We start from the raw sequence: 18,125 nt of genomic DNA, 5'->3' as shown, positions 1-18,125 counted from the left end.
CGTCATTCAAAGTTGCACGTTACATCCTTCAATATGGCATGCCACATTATTTATTGTGGTCCGTCCTTTCATTTAATGTGGCCCCTTTACTTCGTTTAAGCTGGTCCGTCACGTCATTCAATGTGGCCTGCCACATTATTTCATATGGTCAGCCACATCATTTAATGTTGTACCATTTTATTCAATGTGTCCCGTCATATCATTCATTGCGGTCCATCCAATCATTAAGGTGGCCCTTAATGTTGTTCAACCTGGTCCATTACGTCATTCCATGTGGTCTTCCACATAATTTCATGTTGTCCGCCACATCGTCCCATGCGGTTCGCAACGTCCTTTAAGTGGCCTAATGCCCGTCACATATTTTCTTGTGGCCCGTCACATAATTTCTTGTGGCCCGTCACATAATTTGAAGTGGCCCGCCACGTTATTCAATGTGGTCTGCCACATCATTTAATGTGGTTTTCCACATAATCTTATGTGGCCCACCAGGTCATTCAATGTGGTTCGCAACGTTGTTTTAACCGGCCCGTCACTCACCACGTTATTCAACGTGGTCTGGCACATCAATGTGGTCTACCGCATCATTTTAACGTGGCCTGCCACCTCATTGATCTTTTTTAAATGTAAAATAGTTAGATTATTTCTATTTATAATCATATTTATGAGCACAATATTGTTTATTTTGATGTACTAGGACGTCATAGATGACTACAGTTCTTTTTTAAATGTAAAATAGTTGATTATTTTGATTTAAAATCATATTTATAACCACAATATTGCTTGTTTTTATATACTGGGACGTTATAGACTAGAACTGTTTTCTTATTTAAATGTATAATAGTTGATCATTTCTTATTTAAAATCATATTTATGAGCACAATATTGTTTCTTTTGATGTACTGGGACGTTATAGACGACTACAGTTATTTTTTAAATGTAAAATAGTTGATTGTTTTTATTTAAAATCATATTCATAACCACGATATTGTTTGTTTTGATGTACTAGTACGTTATACACTACTACTGTACTTTGTAAAATGTAAAATAGTTGATTATTTTTATTTAAAATCATGTTTAAATGTATTCTTTATTTTGATGTACTGGGAGGTTAATAGCTACTACTGTTCTTTTATTTAAATGTATAATAACCTCTTGACAGCTGATACTGATGTTTCAATTCTGTACAAAAAGATGATAACACTGATAATGATATCATGCAAAATAGTCCATCCATCCATCCATTTTCGACCAATTATTCCCTTTGGGGTCGCTGGTGCCTATCTCAGCTACAATCGAGCGGAAGGCGGCGTACACCCTGGACAGGTTGCCACCTCATCGCAGGGCCCATACAAAATAGTGAATTTAAAAAAAAATTGTTTATTGACCAATTATCAGGAATAGTAAACATTCACAAGTATCGGTCTTGATGACAAGCCTGACACTTCCACATGAGTTTGGCCAAGAGGAAGTTGAAGACTCCTTCTGAAACATCATCAGTTGGAGTTCTTCCTCCCTTAAGTTTCTCTCCCTGCTCTTCTTCCTCTGATCAAGTCAGCTCCAATTAAAGAACGTTGACTTGTATAGAGAACAGAGCCACGCAAAGGCTCCGCATTCACCGTCTTGTGCTCGCCCTCGCCATCCCCGCGGGGGTTTCAGCCCTGCTGCCCACTTGCAGACGCAAATAAACCCACACACACACACAATCACACACACACAAGCACACACACACATATTCTTGTATTTGTTGCCTTCCTGAGACCTGAGAAAAAAGCCCACTTCTTTAGGACCTCCCTTTCTAGATATATAAAGATGTGTTTTTACATCATTAATAATATATACATACTATTCAAATATAAAAAAGCTTGTTGTTAAAAATTTGTTGGAATTTCACGAGAAAAAGGTCACAATTTCACAAGAAAAACTTAGAATTTTGGCAGTAATATAATAAAAGTCGTCATTTTACTCAACGCAAGTCCCAATTTTACAAGAAAAACTGGACCATTTGTGCAATATTATGATAAAAGTTGGAATTTTACTCAATAACAGTGTCATGTCTGTGTGATCATGTTTTGTTTTAGTCATGTTCGGTTTTGTTTTTGGCCTCTTTGTGCACTTTTGTCACCATAGCAACCTATTAGTTTTCCCCTTGTCCCGCACCTGTTCTCACTAATCACCACAGTATTATTAAAGCCACAGTTGCCAGGTAGTCAGCCTGGCAGCAGCACCATCTTTCACCCTCGATCACACTCTCCACATCCATGCCGATGATCCATGCCCCTTGTCTCTTTCCAAGTAAGTTTTTTTTATTCATGCCATTGTGCAAGTGTTTTGTTTTATGTTCATAGTTTTGCCTTTGCGATAGTTTTGTTTCATAGTTACGTTTTTGTACCTCTGCTGAGAGCGCCTTTCGTTTGGTCCTGTATCACCACAGTATTATTTAAGCCACAGTTACCAGGTAGTCAGCCTGGCAGCATCACCATCTTTCACCCTCGATCACACTCTCCACATCCATGCCGATGATCCATGCCCCTTGTCTCTTTCCAAGTAAGTTTTTTTTATTCATGCCATTGTGCAAGTGTTTTGTTTTATGTTCATAGTTTTGCCTTTGCGATAGTTTTGTTTCATAGTTACGTTTTTGTACCTCTGCTGAGAGCGCCTTTCGTTTGGCCCTGTATAGTGTTAAAATAAAATATGTCTTTACCTTCACGCCTTGCCCGCTCCAACTTTCGCTTTGCACCTCGGGAAAACATCAAACGCCCAAGTCCAAGTCTTGACAAAGATTCGAAATTTTACCATAAAAGCTTAACATTTTGGCAATTTTATGAAAAGAGTCACCGTTTTACTCGACAAAAGTCACAGTTTTATTAGAAATCTTTAATATTGTGGCAATATTATAATAATAATCGGAATTTTACTTGGGAAAATGATGACAAAAGTCATTTTACCCAAAAAAATGTCACTGTTTTATAAGAACAACAAAAAACCGATAAAAGTTAGAATTTTATATGACCAATGTCACCATTTCACTTTAAAAAGTAATAATTTTACATTAAAAAAGTCATCATTTTACGAGAAAATTTTGCTATTTTAGAAAAAAAAGTCAACACATTACGATAGAATTTATAAATTTTTGGTTTGTAATTGTTTTTTTATCTTCATTATTTACATCGTTATTACAGTATGTCTCTATATACATATTTATTTTATTTTATTATTTTTTTTACCAAAGGGGGCGTATTTCAATTTGTTATACACACTTGCTATTTCATATGTTGACCAGAGGGGGAGCACTTTTATAAGCGACACAGTTAATATGAAAAATCCCTCCTTTTTGGGACCACCCTCATTTTGATAGATGTCACCACCAGGGGTGCAAATGAGACATTCTCTATTAGATGCAATGTTATTGGGACCATGATTTATGTCATCACTTATTCACACCTCCTCATATGGAAGCTACTTATCCTTCTTGAGGTCTAAAGAAGGCTAGAAATACAAGAACATGCACAAGCCAACACACACGGCATGCGATGCATCAGAAGGGGTTAAAGGTCGCCACAGTAGACACTTCTTTGGGCAACATGCTAATGCTACCGAGTCGAGCAGTAGGCGGAGGTCAAAGGTCAGACAGGGCCGCCCTCGCGGGTCAGGAGGGAAGCAGCCAATCGCTGCGCGGCAGCCTGCGTTGCCATGGCGACTCTGAGCCCAGGGCCCGCTCCCTAATCAGGAACATGTGGGAAAGGGAAAACATGGAGAGGAATGTGGAGGAGAGACCGTCATCCACGTCTGCATCAATCCCTATGTGTGTGTGTGTGTGTGTGTGTGTGTGTGTGTGTGTGTGAGAGAGACACAACAGGAACAACAAAACTGTATGTGTCATTGTTTGGGTCTAACCTGCATCATTAATCAGGAATGTCCAGTTTCTTTTTACTGGGTCACAACAAGTGCACACACACACACACACACACACGCACGCACGCACCCGCACACACACGCACACACACACACACACACACACACACACACACACACACACACACACACACACACACACACACACACACACACACACACACACACACACACACACACACACAAGTAAGTCACATGTGGACTCAGTGACTTAAAGCAGACGAGTCACAAGTTCTCGTGAGCAGGAGGTCTTTTTTTGCACGGAGCAATGTAACCGTGACAACGGTCAACAGGAAGTCGTGACACGAAGTGGCCGTTACATCGGTGTGTCGCCATCTTTGCGGAACTGGCATAAAGAAATTATAACGGTATCGTTTTTTTGTCCGCTGATACTGATATCACAAAAGGCAGTGGTTCCCGAACTTGGCTCTCAAAGTACCACCATGATGACAACATTAAAATACAGTAGAGTAGTAGACCTAAATAGTAGACCTAAGTATTCATTAAGTATAACCATAATGACAACATTATAATACAGTACTGTAGTAGACCTAAGTATTCATTAATTACCGCCATAATGACAACATTAATATACAGTAGCGTAGTAGACCTAAGTATTCATTAAGTATAACCATAATGACAACATTATAATACAGTAGTGTAGTAGACCTAAGTATTCATTAATTACCGCCATAATGACAACATTAATATACAGTAGCGTAGTAGACCTAAGTATTCATTAAGTATAACCATAATGACAACATTTATATACACTAGCGTAGTAGACCGAAGTATTCATTAAGTATAACCATAATGACAACATTAATATACAGTAGCGTAGTAGAACTAAGTAGTACACCTAAATATTCATTAAGTACCACCATGATAACAACATTAAAATACAGTAACGTAGTAGACCTAAGTAGTAGACCTAAGTATTCATTAAGTATAACCATAATGACAACATTGTAATACAGTAGTGTAGTAGACCTAAGTATTCATTAAGTACCACCATAATGACAACATTAAAATACAGTAGTGTAGTACACCTAAGTAGTAGACCTAAGTAGTAGACCAAAGTATTCATTAAGTATAACCATAATGACAACATTAATATACAGTAGCGTAGTAGAACTAAGTAGCACACCTAAATATTCATTAAGTACCACCATGATGACAACATTAAAATACAGTAACGTAGTAGACCTAAGTTGTAGACCTAAGTATTCATTAAGTATAACCATAATGACAACATTGTAATACAGTAGTGTAGTAGACCTAAGTATCCATTAAGTACCACCATAATGACAACATTAAAATACAGTAGTGTAGTACACCTAAGTAGTAGACCTAAGTAGTAGACCTAAGTATTCATTAATTATAACCATAATGACAACATTATAATACAGTAGAGTAGTAGACCTAAGTATTCATTAAGTACCACCATAATGACAACATTAAAATACAGTAGTGTTGTAGATATAAGTATTCATAAAGTACCAACATGATGACATTAAAACACAGTAATGTAGTAGACCTAAGTATTTATTAAGTACCAACATAATGACACTAAAATACAGTAGCGTAGTAGACCTAAGTATTCATTAAGTACAACCATAATGACAACACTAAAATACAGTAGCGCAGTAGACCTAAGTATTCATTAAGTACCACCATAATGACAACATTAAAATACAGTAGCGTAGTATACTTAAGTATTCATTAAGTACAACCATGATGACAACATTACAATACAGTAGCGTATAGTAGATGTAAGTATTCATTAAGTACCGCCATAATAAAAATATTAATATACAGTAGTGTAGTAGACCTAAGTATTCATTAAGTAACACCATGACAACATTAAAATACAGTAGCATATAGTAGACCTTAGTATTCATTAAGTACCGCCATAATGACAACATTAAAATACGGTATTGTAGTAGACCTAAGTAATTATTAAGTACCACCTTAATGACAATATCAACATACAGTAGCCTAGTAGGTCTAACTATTCATTAGGTACCACCATGATGACAAAATTAAAATACAGTAGTGTAGTAGATCTAGGTATTAATTAAGTACCACCATAATTAAAACATTTAAAATGCAGTAGTGTAGTAGACCTAAGTATTTGTTAAGTACCACCATAATGACAACATTAAAATACGGTATTGTAGTAGATCTAATTATTAAGTACCACCATAATGACAACATTAATATACAGTAGTGTAGTAGACCTAAGTATTCATTAAGTACCACCATAATGACATAATTAAAATATTGTAGTGCAGTAGACATAAGTATTCATTAGGTACCACCTTAATGACAACATTAAAATACAGTAGCCTAGTAGGTCTAAGTATTCATTAAGTACCACCTTAATGACAACATTAAAATACAGTAGCCTAGTAGGTCTAAGTATTCATTAAGTACCACCATAATGACCATCATTAATGCACAGTAGTGTAGCAGACCTAAGTATTCATTAAGTAGCCCCATAATGACCATAATTAAAACACAGAAGCGTAGTAGGCCTAAGTAGGCATTAAAACAAGGCAGAGGTTTTATTTAACAAGTGTGTTTAACACTTTTGGCAACACAGTTTGAACCGTAACACTGGGTGGGAAAAGAGGAAAATAAAACACTGTACTTTCATCGATTGATTTTTTGCGGAGGTGACGACTTCATCGGTTGACATCGTTGCCGGACGGTATCGGCAAATCGGTAAGTACTCCAACGTCGAGCATCTCTACTCGAGGACAAGGCGTTAATTGGAAAATTGGAGCCAAGTCTTTATGTGAAGAGAGGTCATGTTGGTAATCATGTGGCGTGCATGAGAAAGTGGAAAGCGACGCCCGTTTGTCAACATCATCACGCAACACCGCGGAAGCGGAGCGAACGTGGGAATGGCGCTAAGGAACTACTGAGTCAGCATAACGCTCACTGAGCGGAGTGGCAACATTTTGAAACGCTTGTAAGAATAAAAAAAGGACAACAGGAGGTTGCCCACAGCCACGGATGTTAAAACCCACCGTTTTTTTTGCTTTGGACTAAAGGAGATTTTGTTAATCGACCGTTCAGTGGGGATTTAACGACGAAAAAAATGAAAAAATTTGAATAAAAATATGCATTAAATAGGTTTTTATTTCCATGATGCTTCTGCTAGTTGACATTTATGATATGACACATTCTTCCTTTTAGAAGAATAAATGTGGTGAGGAAATGATAAACAGTCATCGCACTTCTGAATAATGACATTTTAACACACACAATATTGTATTTCTGAACTTCTGGAGACCTGAGAAAGAGGTCTACCTCTTTAGGATCACCCTTTCTAGATATGCAAGGATGTGTATTTACAACATTAATGAAAAACACACACACACACACACACACACACACACACACACACACACTTCTCGTGTATTTCGTACCTTTTGGAGACCTAAGAAAAAAGCCCACCTCTTTAGGACCACCCTTTCTAGATATATAAAGAAGTGTATTTACAACATTAATGAAACACACACACACACACACACACACACACACACACACACACACACACACTCGTGTATTTCGTACCTTCTGGAGACTTAAGAAAAAAGCCTAACTCTTTAAGACCACCCTTTCTAGATTAATTGATTGATTGAAACTATTATTAGTAGATCGCACAGTACAGTACATATTCCGTACAATTGACCACTAAATGGTAACACCCGAATACGTTTTTTAACTTGTTTAAGTCGGGGTCCACGTTAATCAATTCATGGTAAAATATAGATGCATAAAGATGTGTATTTACAACATTAAAAATATATACATACTATTTAAATACAAAAAAACCTTGCCGTGAAAAATGAGTTGGAATTTTACAGGAAAAAGGTCACATTTTCACATGTTTTGGCAGTTTTATAATAAAAGTCGTCATTTTACTTAACGCAAGTCACAATTTTACAAGAAAAACTGAACATTTGTGCAATACCATGATAAAAGTAGAAATTTTACTCAACTGTCGCAATTTTACAAGTAAGCTTCACATTTTGGCCATTTTATGAAAAAAGTTGTAATTTTACCTGACAAAAGTCACAATTTTGTAAGAAAACTTTCAAATTTTGGCAATATAATATAAATAATCGGAATCTTACTTGGCAAAATGAGGTCAAAAGTTGGAATTTTACTCAAAAAATGTCACTGTTTTACAAGAAAAACGAAAAATGGGCAATATTGTGATAAAAGTCTTAATTTTATATGAAAAATGTCACAATTTTGCATTAAAAAGTAATAATTTTACATAAAAAAGTAATAATTTTACTATTTTAGAGAAACAGAAAGAATATTAGAAATTGTTCCCAATTTTATAATAAAAAAGTCAACACATTGATAAAAATACTGCTTTTAGTTCATTTTGTTGTAGATTTTTTTTTGTTTGTAATTGTTTTTTAATCTTCACTATTTACTTTAAGTTATTACAGTATGTCTCTATTGACATATTTATTTTATTTTTTAGATTAATTTTGGCCAAATGGGGCGCATTTCAATTTCTTACACACACTTATTTCATATGTTGGCCAGAGGGGGAGCACTTCAAATTTTTACACACACTTGTTATTTCAGACCTGAGAAAAAAATCCTACCTCTTTAGGACCACCCTTTCTAGATATATAAACATGTGTATTTAAAATATTAATAATATATACATACTATGCAAATATAAAAAAGCTCGTTGAGAAAAATTTGTTGAAATTTTAATGGAAAAAGGTCACATTTTCAGAAGAAAAATGTAGAGTTTTGGCAGTATTATAAAAAAAAGTCTACATTTTACAAGCAAAACTGAACATGTGTGCAATATTATGATAAAAGTTGGAATTTTACTCAATAACAGTCGCAATTTTACAAGAAAAGCTTAAGATTTTGGCAATTTTATGAAAAAAGTTGTAATTTTACTCGACAAAAGTCACTATTTTTTAGGAAAACTTCCAAATGTTGGCGATAATATAATAATAATGGGAATTTTACTTGGCAAAATGACAAAAGTCATAATTTTACTCAAAAAAAGTCAGTTTTACAAGAACAAAAAAAATGGGCAATACTGTGATAAAAGTCTGAATTTTATATGACAAATGTCACCATTTTGCAGTAAAAGGTAATAATTTTACATTAACAAGTAATTCCATTAAGAGAAAATATTGTAATATTCCAGAAACGAAGAATGCGAGAAATTGTTCCCAATTTTATAAGAAAAAAGTCGACATATTGTGAGAAAAACACTGCTTTTTTTTTTTTTGAAATTGGTTTTTAATCTTTATTTACTTCAAGTTATTACAGCATGTCTCTATATACATATTTATTTAGTTATTTTTGTTTATAAATGTTGACTAAAGGGTGCGCATTTCAATTTCTTACACACACTTGTTATTTCATATGTTGACCAGAGGAGGAGCACTTTTAAAAGCGACACACAGTCAATGTGGAAAAATCCCTCCTTTTTAGGACCACCCTCATTTTGATAGATGTCACCACCAGGGGTGCAAATGAGAAATTCTCTATTAGATGCAATGTTATTGGGACCATGATTTATGTCATCACTTGTTCACACCTCCTCATATGGAAGCTACTTTTCCTTCTTGATGTCTCAAGAAGGCTAGAAATACAAGAACACACACACACAAACACACTCACGTACATCACCACCTCTCATTCTCCACTCAATCCTCCTTCTGGTCAAGAACATGACCAGCATACTGATAGATGTATACAACACACACACACACACACACACACACACACACACACACACACACACACACACACACACACACACACACACACACCGTGCAGGTCCACAAAATTGTCTTTGTTTCGAAACGTAACAGCATAACGTCACACGTTTGTCGACACAAGCAGATTTTTTTCAGGCTTCCGATTGGCTGCGGTGGATTATGTCAAAACGCACACAAACGCTTTAACGTCAGGTATTGAGAACACTTTTACAAGCAATGAATAATCCGATGAATTACTTTCACGTCAGAAGTGAAATACGTACAAGCACACTAAATAGAAAAAGGCAACATCCCACAGCAAATATACAGGCTGAGTACACACACACATACACGTACACGTACACACTACTACCACTACTATGAGGGAATAATGAACAACAAATCTATGATGGAAGTATCAAGTTTCAAGCCTACAATACCCCGATTGTGGACAAAGAGAGTACAGCCATGGACGTACGTTCAATCTCTTTGTTAGCGAGCGCTAACGCAGTCCAGTGAGAAAATTTGACACAGCTGCGAAGCTAACAAACACACTTGGCAACAGGCATAGTCTTTTAAAGGCCTATTGAAACACACTCCTACCGACCACGCAGTCTGATAGTTTATATATCAATGAAATATTAACATTGCAACACATGCCAATAAGGCCTTTTTAGTTTACTATATTACAATTGAAAATTTTCCACGGATTTTCTTGTTGAAAATGACGCGTGTTTGTGACGTCTTGGGTTGTAGCGGACATATTAGCCCAGCACCACACCTGGCTAAAAGTAGTCTCTTTTCCTCGCATAATTACACAGTAATTTGGACATCTGTGTTGCTAAATCTTTTGCAATTTGTTCAATTAATAATGGAGCCTATAAAGAATAATGCTGTTGGTGGAAAGCAGTGGATAGTAGTTGCCTTTAGCACCGAAACACAGCCGGTGTTTCTTTGTTGAGAAGCTTTAACACAGAGCGGTCAAGCGAACATGTTTCTCTATGTCAACCAGCAAGTTTTTGGATGGGAAATTTGTGATATTAAGTTGACTCTTACCGGAGACATCAGTGGATTATGGGACCTCCTCCTGCAGCTCAAAAAGGCAGCTGTGATCTTGGCTCCTCCATTGGCTTCTCTGAGAGACACTGGCGTTCACCGCAGCCCTCCGACTTTCAGGTATGACTTTACAATCTCACTAAAACACTAGTAACACAATAAGCAGATAAGGGATCTTCCAGAATTATCCTAGTAAATGTGTCTAATTACATCTGAAACGCCGCCTGCCGCTGCCTGGAGCAGTCGCCTTTTTTTTTTTTTTTTTTATCTAGTACTTCACTCTAAACGTCCTCATCCACGAATCTTTCATCCTCGCTCAAATTAATGGGGGAATTGTCGCTTTCTCGGTCCGAATAGCTTTAGCTACAGCTGGCTATGATTGTAAACAATGTGAGGAGCCCTACAACCCGTGACGTCACGCGCACATCGTCTGCTACTTCCGGTAAAGGCAAGGCTTTTTTATTAGCGACCAAAAGTTGCGAACTTTATCGTCGATGTTCTCTACTAAATCCTTTCAGCAAAAATATGGCAATATCGCAAAATGATCAAGTATGACACATAGAATGGACCTGCTATTCCCGTTTGAATAAGAAAATCTCATTTCAGTAGGCCTTTAAAGGCACATGCACTCTGCTCTCATGAAACGTCTCAATATTTTTATTTTTTTTTAGTAACGCATGAATTGCTCTCCTTAATAATTAATTGACATGAATTACAGATTATTTTTCATCAGTAATTCATTTACTTTTGTGGTAAAATAGCAAGAAACTATAATATTGACGAACAGTGCTGACCATACACAAGTAACGTGGAGTGTGCGTCAAGAATGGACAGTTGAACGGGAAGTTATTTCACAATAGAAAGGTAAATGGGTTTTACTTCTATAGCGCTTTTCTACCTTCAAGGTACTCAAAGCGTTTTGACACTATTTCCATTTCACCCATTCACACACTGATGGCGGCAGCTGTCATGCAAGGCGCTAACCAGGACCCATCAGGAGCAAGGGTGAAGTGTCTCGCTCGAGGACACAATGAACGTGACTCGGTTAGTAGAAGCTGGGGATCGAACCAGGAACCCTCAAGTTGCTTGCACGGCCACTTTCCCAACCACGCCACGCCATAGAAGCACAGTGCATGTTCCAAAACATACAAAAATTAAGAATGTAAGAATATCCACTTCAACTTAGAACTAGTACAAAAAAAACTTGCAGTGCCCTGTGGTGCAGCCGTGTTCTTACTGCCATGCTTTTATTTTGAAGACCTCACTTTACGGGCTACAGGATGTGTTGCCGAGCGAACTGGAAGCATTTACCGGAGATAAACGTTTATGCAGGTGACAGTTATGATTATGACACGCCACAGGACCGCGACATGAAGCGTTTTGCTGAATTTCCTGTGCGTTGTCGGGCTAGCTGACGGTTGCCATGGTGACCATCGACACCGTTGTCGTTATTGGCCTCTCTTTGGTGATTCCGCTTTGCATTGTGTCTCACTTTGAGTTGTATTGCTTGAAAAAGTGGCGTCCGAAAAAAGGAAGTAAAAATGCGTTTGCCAAATTTACGTTGAAAAAAAAAAAAATGCGTAAAGACACAAAAGTTACACTTGTTTACCCACACAGGAGTGCACACGCCAACTGAGACTCGTGTGGTCATGTGACCACCCCGACAGCCACAGTACACTTGGTCATATTGTAACGTCCTTCAGCGTGAGACAGGAAGTGGGAGGAGGAGGTCGCGTGCGAGGGACACGGTCCTTACAAAGACATAAAAGCGAGTGTGTGTGTGTGTGCAGGCACCCCGAGGGGCTCCCAGCTGCATCAAGTTCAAAGGTCACAGGGCGGCGTTGCCATGGTTTTGCCCCCGGGTGGGCCGCTGAGCAGGATCAGCGGATGACGTCAGCCTGTTGCGCGGCCAACGATGTCCTCGTTATGTCTTCTCTTTGACCCCCTTTTTGTCTACATGGCCCTCATCGGTGACTCTACGCTTCCCCCGGTGGTGACATGTGGAAAACCTCTACCCGATCTGAACCAAAATTGATGCCCAGCAACTTTCCAGGTTTATATGTGGTTAGTGTTTTGCACACTCTTGGAGTCAACATGTGCATAGTCATGTACATCAGTGGTCCCCAACCACCGGGCCGCGGCCAGGTACCGGGCCGCAGAATTTTTTTTAATTCATTTTTATTTAAAAAAATACAAATAAAATAAAATAATAATTTTTGTATCAAATCAACATAAAAAACACAATATACACTTACGATTAGTGCACCAACCACAAAAACCTCCCTTTTTCACTTTTTCATGATAAAAACGTCCCTTTTTCATGACAAAGAAAAAAATAAAATAAAATAAAAATAAAAAATTAAAAAAAGGATTACCCTCCCCTCCGGGCCGCGGGACAAATTATTAAGCGTTGACCGGTCCGCGGATACAAAAAGGTTGGGGACCACTGATGTACATGACATTTGCCTTTTTAAAGCATTACATGGATTTAATTATTTAAGATGTCAATAAATTTCTCAATCAATCAAAAACAGAATGTGCACTCGAGGCAACAACAGAGTTCACAATATTGAAAACATGAGATAACTGTACACGCTAAGGTGTTACAACATGCTACAACACGCTAGGATGCTACAACACGTTACGACGCTAAGATGCTACAACAGCCTAAGGCAGTGGTTCTCAAATGGGGGTACGCGTACCCCTGGGGGTACTTGAAGGTATGCCAATGGGTACGTGAGATTTTTTTTAAATATTCTAAAAATAGCGACGATTCAAAAATCCTTCATAAATATATTTATTGAATAATATTTCAACAAAATATTAATATAAGTTCATAAACTGTGAAAAGAAATGCAACAATGCAATATTCAGTGTTGACAGCTAGATTTTTTGTGGACATGTTCCATAAATATTGATGTTAAAGGCCTACCGAAATGAGATTTTCTTGTTTAAACGGGGATAGCAGGTCCTTTCTATGTGTCATACTTGATCATTTCGCGATATTGCCATATTTTTGCTGAAAGGATTTAGTAGAGAACATCCACGATAAAGTTCGCAACTTTCGGTGCTAAGAGAAAAGCCCTGCTTCTACCGGAAGTCGCAGACGATGACGTCACATGTTTGATGGCTCCTCACATATTCACATTGTTTTTAATGGGAGCCTCCAAGAAAAAGTGCTATTCGGACCGAGAAAACGACATTTTCCCCATTAGTTTGAGCGAGGATGAAAGATTCATGTTTGAGGATATTGATAGCGACGGACTAGAAAAAAAAAAAAAAACGCGATTGCAAAGGGACGGATTCTGATGTTTTTAGACACATTTACTAGCTTAATTCTGGGAAATCCCTTATATTTCTAGTGTGTTGCTAGTGTTTTAGTGAGTTTAATATGACCTGATAGTCGGAAGGGTGTCTCCACGGGTGTCTTGACGCGCAGTGTCTCAGGGAAGTCGACGGCTGCTATAGACGGCACAAGCTCAGCTTTTCTCCGGTAAGAACTGACTTTTTAACCACAATTTTCTCACCGAAACCTGCTGGTTGACATGTGGTCGGGATCCATGTTCTCTTGGCCGCGCTCTGATCCATAGGAAAGTTTCACCTCCAGGAATTTTAAACAAGGAATCACCGTGTGTTTGTGTGGCTAAAGGCTAAAGCTTCCCAACTCCATCTTTCTACTGTGACTTCTCCAATATTAATTGAACAAATTGCAAAAGATTCAGCAACACAGATGTCAAAAATACTGTGTAATTATGCCGTTAAAGCAGACGACATTTAGCTTTGTGTGTGTGTGCGCAGCGCCCATACTTCCTAAAAACCTGTGACGTCTTGCGTACACGTCGTCATTACACGACGTTTTCAAGACGAAACTCGTGGAAAATTTAAAATTGCAATTAAGTAAACTAAAAAGGCCGTATTGGCATGTGTTGCAATGTTAATATTTCATCATTGATGTATAAACTATCAGACTACGTGGTGGGTAGTAGTGGGGTTTTTTTATAGTCTTTGCTATGACTCGGCCGGGTTTTGAACTCCCAACCTACAGGAATTGGAGAGAATAGATGCCCTGAAATTCAGGGATCTCCCTTGAAAATTTGGAGCATTTGCAAGTATGACGCTGTCAAGCGCCGTTCATATTAAACTCGCGGTGCGCACCAGCATTGTATTGTCATATCAAAGTCTCCCTTCCAAAGGCACAACCCAGTAACTCAATTTTGGTCAAAACTGAGCTGATAATAATTTTGGAGTTCCTAGGTGATATGCTTTACATTAGTGTATGCGATATTGTCATTTGTTCCGTAAGTAAGCTGTTACGCGCATGGCAGGACCTAGCAACTACCACACAACCGTGTAGACACAACAGCAAAACCTAGTATCTCAAGGGACCAATCGAAGCTTCTTTGTCAGTCGCCTTATTGTCTTTAATGAGACATTTGCACGAATGGGGGCCGACGGTCAACCTGTTTATGTGATATTATAGCACGAGGGGATATTTGGAAGATTGGCCCAGGACGTTGCAAGCACCTTCATTAAATGTATTGTTCTTGATTCTGCCCCTTGCATACTCTTTTGGGCAGATAACTGTGGAGGTCAAAATAAAAACCGGACGCTGTACACGGCTCTTGCCCAATGTGCAAATCGCAGAATGGGGCCCACCCGAGATTGTGATAAAATATCTGGAGAAAGGGCACACGTTCATGAGGGCAGATTCAATCCATGGCTCAATCGGCAAGAAAATGAAAGCTCAAGAAAACATCTATACGTTTGATGACTTTGTAGATCTTTGTAAGACAGCATCAAGATGGATTGGTTTTCCTTTGTTTTCTCAAAATCAGCTAGAAGTGAGTTACTAGGTTTTGCCTTTGGACGGTAGAAGTGTGGGCCGCATTATAACGTCTCGCGGGCCGCATGTTTGAGACCCCTGACCTAAACATTTCATAAAGTCAACTACAAATACGGCAATAAGAGAAGCATCCAACACTTTCCTTTTTTAAAAAATGTTTTAAGTAAATCTGTGTAGCATCTGGACAGGCTGGACAGGACAGAGTAAAATAAAAATAAAACATAGGGTGGAATTATTCAACCAAACTATCAGAAAATGAAGCAGACTTTTTGGAATAGTATGGCCTTTGCAATCCTTACTAGCTCGTAGAAGTATTTTATTGGAGTGGAAATCACAGTTTGCCCCCACATTTTAAGGACCTCACGTTTTTCTTGGATTTAGAGAAAATTAAAAATAATCTAAGGAGTACACCAAAACAATTTGACTTGACCTGGGGCCGCATAATTACTTACATAGATACATTACAGACACTATAGGACACATGTGACACTCACTGTTGACAATGGACCTCTCCACTTACCTCAATTATTTTTTAATTCAGTCACATGTCTCTGTATGTTTAGGGTGGTATTCTTATTTTATTTTGTATTTTATATACATATATATATATATATATATATATATATTTTTTTTTTTCTTTCTTACTTTCGGGTTGGGTCTGTTTTCTCAGTACCTGTATTATGATTTATTTGATTTGATTTGATTTAATATTATTAAAAAAAAAACAATTACAAGCTTTTTTTTTTAATTTAAAGTAAAATATTTTAGATCTTTTTTTTTTTTTTTTTATCGATTAAGAATTGTTACATATGAGAATAGAGATTCATAAAAATGTTTACATTTTTATTTTTGACATCCTTACTATGCAGTCTAACTGACCTCAACAAGGAACTGGCAAGGAGAAAGCAGTTATCACTATTTTGCAAACACACACACACGCACACACACACACACGCACACACACACACGTCTGTATATATTTTTTTAATCAATTTTGGCCAAAGGGTGCACATTTCAAAGTCTTTTCTTCATCATTTACTGCTGCCTTTGCACCTGTCAATGTTTACTCTTGCATGCACATTAAATCAACAAAAAAATCATGGCTTTGGGGCAATGTTCACGGACTCTAGTATTTGGCTCTCTATTAGATGCAATGGTTTTCCATATTGGGACCATGATTTCAGTCCTAAGTTGTTCAAACCTCCTCATATGGAAGCTACTTTGCCTTCTTGATGTCTCGAGAAGTGTAGAAATACAAGAACACACACACGCGCACACGCACACACACACACACACACACACACACACACCCTTTCTAGATATATAAATATTTGTATTTACAACAATAATATATACATACGATGCAAATATAAAAGATAAGCTTTTAGTAAAACATGCTATTTTTTCTTTGTAATTGGTTTTTAATCTTCATTATTTACTTCAAGTTATTACAGTATATCTCTACGTACATCTTTTTAATTTTTATTTTTTAATTAAATTTGGCCAAAGGGGGCGCATTTCAATTTCTTACACACACTTGTTATTTCACTTGTTGACCAGAGGGGGGACCACTCCACTTTCTTACACACACTTGTTATTTCATATGTTGGCCAGAAGGGGGGGCACTTTTAAAATCGACACAAAGTCAATTTGAAAAATCCTTCCTTTTTGGAACCACCCTCATTTTGATGGATGAGATCTCTATTCTTTGCTTTTTGTAATGTACTCAAGGCCGATGACAAAGGAGCCACGGACCACAGATGGCTCCTGTGTCGCACTCTGGGCACCATAGTCTTAGTACCGTGGTGTATTTGTTCATCCTATGATCACGTATGGGACGCGGGTTGTGTTACGTCAGCACCGGAAGTCGTAAAATCAACCTGGCGGATTTTTTTCGGGGATGAATAGGGAAGTCCTTCTTTCCCTGCCGTCTTTTTTTCAATCATATATTGCTGCCTTTGCACCTGTTTACTTTTGTATGCACATTAAATCAACAAAAACATCCTGACTTTGGAGCAATGTTCACAGACTCTAGTATTTGGCTCTCTATTAGATGCAATGGTTTTCCGTATTGGGACCATGATTCCGGTCCTAACTTGTTCACCGGTCCTCATATGGAAGCTACTTTTCCTTGTTGATGTCTCAAGAAGGGCAGAAATACAAGAACACACACGTACACACCCACACACACACGTAGAGGGAATGTTGGAAAAAAGTGTACCTCTCCGTGTGGAGGCAGGTGTTCTCCTCTCGGACCCCCGTGGAGGAGGATGACGGCCCCGGTCAGAGAGTGGACTCCTCCATGGCCAAAAGTCCTCTTTCCAAACTTGTGTCCGGGCCGACGTCTTCCTGTCTTCTGCCTGCAGAGGAAGAGTTGAGAAACGAGTGGGAGGTCTCACTCGGATGATTTTTCCCCTCCTCGCGCTGTCCCGGCTTCCTCGCCCCTCTTTTCTCCCTCCCTCGCCGCTGCCTGTCTAAGGGCGTTCCAGAGCTCCGCCGCTGGTAAAGCCATCTGTTGCAACACGTCTGCCCGCCTCCCCACTCTCGCCCTC

The 18,125-nt window shown here is 38.1% G+C and overlaps 1 protein-coding gene across 3 annotated transcripts in view; it reads right to left on the bottom strand.

Annotated features, from left to right (window-relative positions):
* LOC133554273 (extracellular sulfatase Sulf-2-like) overlaps positions 1 to 18,125 on the bottom strand; it is a 56,652-nt gene extending 38,527 nt beyond the window's left edge. Inside the window, exons 1-2 of one of the 3 annotated variants that reach the window (XM_061902789.1) lie at positions 17,795 to 18,121; positions 3,595 to 3,719 (exon numbers count right to left, since the gene is read on the bottom strand). The gene's annotated coding sequence lies outside the window, so the exon portion shown is untranslated. Of the gene's footprint in view, positions 1 to 3,594; positions 3,720 to 17,794 lie in introns of all 3 variants that reach the window. The other 2 variants (XM_061902790.1, XM_061902787.1) reach the window with 2 other exon arrangements.

This window comes from Nerophis ophidion, linkage group LG06 (assembly GCF_033978795.1).
Source record: "Nerophis ophidion isolate RoL-2023_Sa linkage group LG06, RoL_Noph_v1.0, whole genome shotgun sequence".
Classification (NCBI taxonomy): Eukaryota; Metazoa; Chordata; class Actinopteri; order Syngnathiformes; family Syngnathidae; genus Nerophis; species Nerophis ophidion.
This window is presented reverse-complemented; position numbering and strand designations above follow the sequence as displayed.